Genomic DNA, 8,048 nt, shown 5'->3' on the forward strand with positions numbered 1-8,048 from the left:
TCATTTTTTGCCTACACCAAAGCTCGCAACAATTGTAAAGCAGTTATTAATCAGTCTAAACTAGAGTTTGAACAGGCTAAGAGTAAAAAACTTGCTTCTTGCCCTAATGGTAGCCGAGCATTCTGGTCTCTTGCCAAAGCTATTGGCCGCAACTTTTGCCCATCTCTGCTCCCACCTCTGTCCAAACCAGATGGTTCTGTTTTCACTTCAGCCAAGGATAAAGCTGTCCTGCTAGCATTCCATTTTCCTTCCAACTCATGTATTAATGATCTTGGTAAAACACCCCCCACCATTCCTAACACGCTCCATTCAATGCCTTCTGTGGTCTTCCGTCAAAAGGATGTCAGAAGGATTTTGACGAATCTTGATGCTAAGAAAGCTCCAGGTCCTGATGGTTCTCCGCTTGTTCTCAAAACCTGTGCTTCTGAACTTACTCCTATTCTTTGCCGCCTTTTTTCACTTTCTTATTCCAAAGGTGTTTTCCTTCTGCTTGGAAATTTGCTCATATCCAGCCAGTTCCTAAAAAGGGTGACAAATCCCACCCATCCAATTATCGTCCCATTGCAATTACTTCTACTCTTTCTACAGTAATTGAGAAATCAATTAACCGCCAACTCTTAAACTACCTAGAAACCTTCCGTCTGATCAACGATCACCAGTATGGATTCCGTCAGTGTCGATCCACTGGTTATATTCTGGCTTATGTTACCCATTTATGGACTAATTCAATGGAAAGGTTCGGTGAAACACAAGTAGTTGCTCTTGACATATCAAAGGGTTTTGATCGTGTTTGGAATAAAGGTCTTCTAAAGAAGCTTCCATCTTATGGTTTGCCAATTGTTTTTTGTAATTGTTTATCCAGTTTTCTCTCTGATCGCTCACTGAGGGTGATGGTAGATGGCTCTCTGTCTTCTAACTTCTCCACTAATGCCGGTGTCCCCCAAGGTTCAGTTCTTTCCCCCACTCTTTTCCTCTTGTATATTAATGACCTTCTTCCATTAACTGGAAATCCTATCCATAGTTTTGCCGATGATAGCATATTGCATTCAACTTTCCATTTTGAGAAACCTTGTCCTGCTCAATCAGCTTCAAGTTCTCGAAAATCTGCTGCCAATTCCTTAAATGCCGATCTTCAAGTAATTCTCCAGTGGGGCAAAGACAACTTAGTTGATTTCAACCCTTCTAAAACTCAGTTTCGTCTTATATCTCGCAAAAAGGATTCTTCTGCTCCTATGCTTATCTTTAGTGACACTCCGATTTCTAGGCAAAATGATATATCTCTTTTGGGGATTACCCTGACTTCTAATCTCTCTTGGCACAAGCACATTACAAATATTGCTTCCTCTGCATCTAAAAAACTTGGTTTTCTCTTTCGCTGTCGGCGTTACTTTTCTTCCAAACAGCTGCTCACTCTGTATAAATCGCAAATCCGCCCTGCCATGGAATATTGTTCCCACATCTGGGGTGATGCCCCCACAACATCTCTCAGGCTTCTTGATTCCATTCAGAAGAGGGCAGTTAGGTTAATTAATGATTCATCTCTAACAGAGTCTCTGCACTCGCTGTCTCATAGATGTACTGTTTCTGCTGCATGCCTCTTCTACAGATACTTCCATGGGCACTGTTCTTCTGAATTGGCTTCTATAATTCCCGCTCTCTCTTTCAAAACAGTCCGAACACGTGCCGCCACCAGCCAACATCCATTTACTGTCCAACTTCAAACCCACAGAACCAACTTTTCATCTTCCTCATTTATTCATTCAACTGCCGTTTTCTCGAACAACCTTCCTTCATACGTATTTCCTGAAAATTGCAATCTACAGAAGTTCAAGTCCAATGTCAACAAATATCTTCTTTCGTCTTCTCAACCTCCAACCCAAGCACGGTACTGAGTACTATAGGTTCTAATACCTCTCGTGTTTGGTGCTTTACATAAAAAAAAAAAAAAAAAAAAAGAGAAGAATACACATTACTTCAGCAATTTACTGAGGCAATTGCATGCGAGAATTAAGGAAAAGCAAAAGGGCATGCTGTTGCTTCATTACAATGAACCAGCCTACACTTCTGTTACAACGACTGATCTGGTCCGAAAGTTAAGACTTCATATCACTCTCCTTATTTCTTCGATTTGGCAGTTCTGATTTCTTCCGCCTTGCGCACCTTAAACCATCTCTTCAAGGAAATCATACTTTTTTTTTATTATTTTATTTTATTTTATTTTTTTTTTTTTTTTGGCAATACAGATGTAACTTCTGCGACAGTAGCATGGTTTCAAGAGTAAAAAATTATTTACCATTACTAATTACGTTCTACAGCTAGATGTACAACTTGACTATGTGGCTCGTCTATTCAAGTGTCAGCCAATCACAACGCTTTATTAATAAATGAAATGTTTTATAAAAATTTTGTGATCTCTAAAAATAAATGAAACGTTCAAACCTTGGCTTATTTGACGCCATTATGCGGCCATGGATATAAACATTTAAAAAAGCAAGAGGAAAAACATACTTTTACTGTGGAAATCGTTATAAAAACTTTTAAAATAATAAATAAATACCCACTGAATAAGTTATACTAATTAATTTTACGATAATTTCGATAATAACTCTAAAATGTCAAATTGGTATTTACGCCTCCATTCATTAAAACTTCGCTGGGGAACAATCCGTGGCAGGCACAGCAATGAGTATTCTTTTGGTGAATTCTAGCAAATCTGTTATCAACAAATATATTTTTCAAATGTCTTTTAGAATAAATTAATCTCTACAACAACAAGCATTCCTCTGCTTAATACTGTCAACGATATACAATAATAAACATAGAAAAAAAACGTCATTTATGTGCCTGCCAGGTATCGAACTTGTGACCTTACGCGTGTTAAGCGGATGGAATAAACACTACACCACAAACACTCACTTCAAAATTTAAGAAATTAATCTTGTTTTATATTAAATTACACTACGATTTAGCTAGGTCAGTTTATTTCATCCGTGATCTTTGGAAACCGATTTTATGTCATACTGACAGCTCTTAAGAGAGTGTAAAAGAATTAATGAAGTTTAAAAGTAGAGTTTCCTTCTCAGATTACTTCCATTAAGAGATAACTCTCTATCAATACACTGCTACATTCTCGATTCCAATTGTGTTACAATAATTCATTATGTTTCTTTTGCTACAGAGCTAAAGTGACAGTATGTCATAATGGATAAAACTGAATATCGATCCATTATCAAATTCTTGTTTTTGTAAGGGAAATAGCTAAGCACTATCCACGAAGAGATGTCTATGGTGTATGGGGATATCCGTCGATCAATATGAATTGTAAAATAGTGTTGGAGACAGTTCAATTACGGCACAGAGTGCGTCCATGATGAGAAAAGAATGTGAGAACCGGCCATCTACTTCTCACATCACTGAATTCGTCGAGATTCACAAGAACTGCCGGATAACAATTAAGCAGATAATTGCTGAGATTGGGATAAGCTGTTTGTTTCTTTGTTAGTTGTACAGCACAAAGGCAACATGACCATAATGCGCCTGGGATAAGCCAGGGATCATATGGAGAGCAGCATTTGAATATTAATCAAGTTTCAGCAGTATGCATTCTCGCTTGCTCACGTCTTCAAAATGAAAAAAGGTTGGCCTACTCTGCAGAGTTAATCGCCATGTGTAACAGCCACGTTCATCTTTTTTTATCCCAGTTGTTTACAGTGAATGAATCGTGGATACATGACTTGGACACAAAAGCAAAACAGGTTTTGAAACAACGAAAACATCCATCATCGCCAAATCCCAAAAAAGGCGAGAGTGTAACCATCTGCAGAGAAGATGTTGTCAGTTTTCTGGGATGAGATGGGCATTATTCTCACCGATTATTTAATGAAGGGTACCACCATCAATGCAAATTATGACGGCAACTTACTGAAGCAACTGACTTCCAGCCATTTTTACATATTTTTATATCATTATTACAGCCAATGATTTGTCCCAGATAAGTATATGACTCCATCTTTTCAATTACTGCTCCTTCAACCATTATATCCCTTTCTGTGGCATACTTGTTCATTACTTTTATTTTAGTCATATTCATCTTTAGCCCAAAATCCTTACTAACTCTGCATAACTGACTTTAATTCTTTGAGATCGTGGCTTATGACCACAATGTCATCTGCAAATCGTAAATCGTTTAGGGACTCTCCATTCACATTGACTCACATTGTATTTAGTCGTGAACTTTTCAATGTAAAAACTATAAATCCTACATTAGTGATCACAGACCAATACTTTCGGCGACCAGCCTAATCTTCTGAAAGCTTCCTCAAGGGCAGCTAACCAAAAATATTAAGGTTTTCAGATAAAAATAAACTTTCGGGAAAATGCGTTAATTTGAAAACGCATCTGGTTTCAAGTGACCTGGTGTTTTCATATTGAATGTAATTTTTTTCTTTACAATTAAACTCTGAGGGAGGAAAAGAGTTGGGCACATTTTATGAAAACATTCTTCAACTTGGACATGTCATCAGATCTTTCAATAAATACTACACGTAATAGAACAACTATAGATGGCGTATTTAGTCGTGAACTTTTCAATGTAAAAACTATAAATCCTACATTAGTGATCACAGACCAATACTTTCAGTAACCAATATGTAATTATTATTAATAACATCAAAACATTGTTATATTATCCATGAATTTTATTAATATCCGAAAATTAAAACGTTTTTAACGCCTGCGATCACTCTTAAATGGAAAACACGTTAAATATGCTAGTGGCAGGACACATTATGTACCTGGTACAAAATTTTCTTTGTTTTTTTTTTCTTTTTTTTTTCCCCCGGAAATGAAACAAAAATATATTTATGATTACTAATGCCGTTGTGGGAGACAAAGCTAGATACACAGTTTCAATTTGTGGCTCATCTATTCACCAATCAAAACGCTTTATTAGTAATTAAAACGCTGTATAAATCCATGGCTTTTTCAGGGCCATCATGCACCCATACACCTGAACAGTAAAAAAAAAAAAAACAAAAGAAGGCTATAGCAATAAGAACATGATAACATCCTTTCACGTTGGAAATTTTTATAAACACGTTTAGGGTAATAATTAAATAATACCCATTAAATAAGTTTTATTAAATACAGAGGAACAACGATGAGAGAGTGCAGGGCCGGCGGCAAAAGTAACAATCAGCCAAATTGATTAAATAATTTTTTTCTTTTAAAAAAAACATTCAAAACTAACTGTTTAACAATTTGTAAAAAATAACCCAAATTCGAAAATTTGACGCATTTCGCACTATATTTTTCTAAAACATTTTCGGTGAAGAAAACCTCCAACCCCCCCCCCCCCCTCATCTTTCCTAGGGGAACTTCCTCAGCATAATTCAAGTTTATATTTTACAGCAAAGAGCTCTGAGGGAAGCTGTATGGGTGACTTTTAAGTATTCTATGTTGAACAGTATCATCGGGCCCAATCAAGAAAGAATGAAAGCTGGAACAAACAGCACAGGGAACAAAAACATAAAATTCTATCAATTTTCTGAAACATTCATGAAGTTAAGCTCAGTTGTGCTTGTGGTGTAGTGGTTATCACATCCGCTTTACACGCGGAAGGTCCCAGGTTCGAAACCTGGCAGGCACAGCAATCAGTATGCTTTTCTTGAATTCCATGATAATCTTTTATAATCCTGTATCAACCAGGCTATTTTTTAATTTTTTAAATGTCTTCTAGAATAAATTAATCTGTGCAGCAAAAATTAAACTGAAAGCATTCCTCTGCTTAATACTGTAAATGATATTCAATAAAGAAAAAGAAACCACGTCATGTGCCTGCCAGGTATCGAACCTTGGACCTTCCGCGTGTTGGCGGATGTGATAACCACTACACCACAAGCACACGTATGCGCTGCCTGCGAAATTTAAGACACTAATTAACTCTTATATTACCTATTATATTAAATTAAGCTACAATTTAGGTAGATTATCAGTTTAACTCATCAATCAATCTTTGGAATTCGATTTTGTGTCTTACTGACAGCTCTTAAGAGATGTGAACTCTTAAGAGAGTGCAAAAGAGAGTGTAAAAGAGAGCTGAGCTCTTAAAAGAGTGTAAAAGAATTAATGAACTCAAACGAATTTAAAAATAGTGTTTGTTTCGCAGATTATTTCCATTGAGAGATAACTATCTATCAATATACTTTCACACTATTACTTTATTAATAGCAACACTCGTTCCTTCAGTGCCAGACTTCATAAATGTGTACATGAGGATTATTCAGTACTGTTTCTACGACTTGCAGAGGTATTCATCTCACTCTATAATTTAAGTTTTGTTTGCCTGCTGTTCGATCCTAGAAACATCTCCTATACTCTGCATTTCAATTGTATTATAATTATTCATTGCGTATGTTTTGTTACAGAAGACACAGAAGGTAATCATGTATAAATTTCAATATCGATCCATTATCCAATTTCTATTTTTGTAAGGCAAACAGCTGAGGTCTATTTATGAAGAGATATTGACGGTGTATGAGGATATCCGTCCATCAATTTGAGTTGTAAAACAATATTGGAGATAGTTCAAGTACAGCGCGGAGGTGTCCATGATGAGGAAAGAAAATGGCCGGCCATCCATTTCTAACATTACTGATATCGTGGAGATCTGCAATGACTGACAGATACAATTAAGAAGATAATTGCTCAGATTGGGATAAGGTATGGATCATATAGAGAGCATTTGAAAATGAACAAGTTCCGAACTCGGTGGATTCCTCGCCTACTAACATCGCTTCAGAAAGAAAAAAGGTTGGCCCGCTCTGCTGAATTTATAGGCATGTGTAAGAGCGATCATGATCTCCCCCCCCCCCATTAATTGATGATGGATGAATCGTGGATAATCATTTACGTTGGTAGGTGCACAGCTTGACTTTTTTGGCTTGTCTATTCGAGTGTTAGGCAACCACAACGCTTAATTAATAAATGAAACGCTTAACAAAAATATGGCTTATTCAACGCCATCATGCGGCCACGGACATAAACATTAAAAAAAGAAAAAAAAAAAGAAAGAGAAAAAACATACTTTTACTGTGGAAATCTTTATAAAAATGTTTCAAATAATAAATAAATAAATATGTTTTACTTATTAATTTTACGATAATTTCGTAACTCCAAAATGTCAAATTGGTATTTATGACTCCATTAATTAAAAACATCACTGGGGAATAAAAAAGACTGCTGTTATTGAGTGAGTGCAATATTACTGAAATATCAAATAAAGAAAAATATTATTTTATTAAACAAAAAGCAACAAAGATGCGAGAGTGAAGAAAGTAAAATGCAGGCAAAATGAAATTTATATATATATATATATATATTTTTTTTTTTTTTTTTTTTTTTTTTCCTGATCTCAGAAAAAAAAAAAAAAAATTCAAAACTAACTGTTTAAGACTGTAAATTCCCCAAATTCGAAAATTTGGCGCATTCCGCACTATATATTTTTCTAAAAAAATTTCTGGTGAGAAATCTCCCAGATTGCCATCCATCTTTCCTAAGGGAACTTCCTCAGCATAACTTAAGTTCATATTTTACAGAAAAAGGCCCAATTTGTATTGGCGAGGTTTCTGAATTCCATCATGAATCGTATCACTGGGGCCAATCAAGAAAGAATGAAAAGCAGAACAAACTGTACACGAAACGAAACAAAATTCCACCGATTTCAGGAAATATTCATCACTTTTTAGGCAGTTGTGCTTGTGGTGTAGTGGTTATCACATCCTCTTTACCCGCGGAAGGTCTCAGGTTCAATCCCTGGCAGGCACAGCAATGAGTATTCTAGCAAATCTGTTATAATATTGTATCAACCAATATATTTCTCAAATGTCTTTTGGAACAAATTAATCTTTACAGCAAAAAGCAAATAGAAAGCATTCCTCTCTACTGCTGTCGACGATATATAATATAAGAAAAAGAACTTCATTATGTGCCTGCCAGGTATCGAACCTGGGACCTTTCGCGTGTGATGCGTATGTGATAACCACTACACC

At 36.0% G+C, this 8,048-nt stretch overlaps 1 non-coding gene across 1 annotated transcript; it reads left to right on the forward strand.

The window, feature by feature from the left end:
- The first annotated feature begins 5,574 nt into the window (after window positions 1-5,574).
- On the forward strand, window positions 5,575-5,647 carry TRNAV-UAC (transfer RNA valine (anticodon UAC)). Its single transcript has one exon. It is a non-coding gene; the product is annotated as a tRNA-Val (tRNA).
- Window positions 5,648-8,048: the final 2,401 nt, after the last annotated feature.

This window comes from Mastigoproctus giganteus, chromosome 2, assembly GCF_048544385.1.
Source record: "Mastigoproctus giganteus isolate SK-2022 chromosome 2, ASM4854438v1, whole genome shotgun sequence".
Lineage (NCBI taxonomy): Eukaryota > Metazoa > Arthropoda > Arachnida > Uropygi > Thelyphonidae > Mastigoproctus > Mastigoproctus giganteus.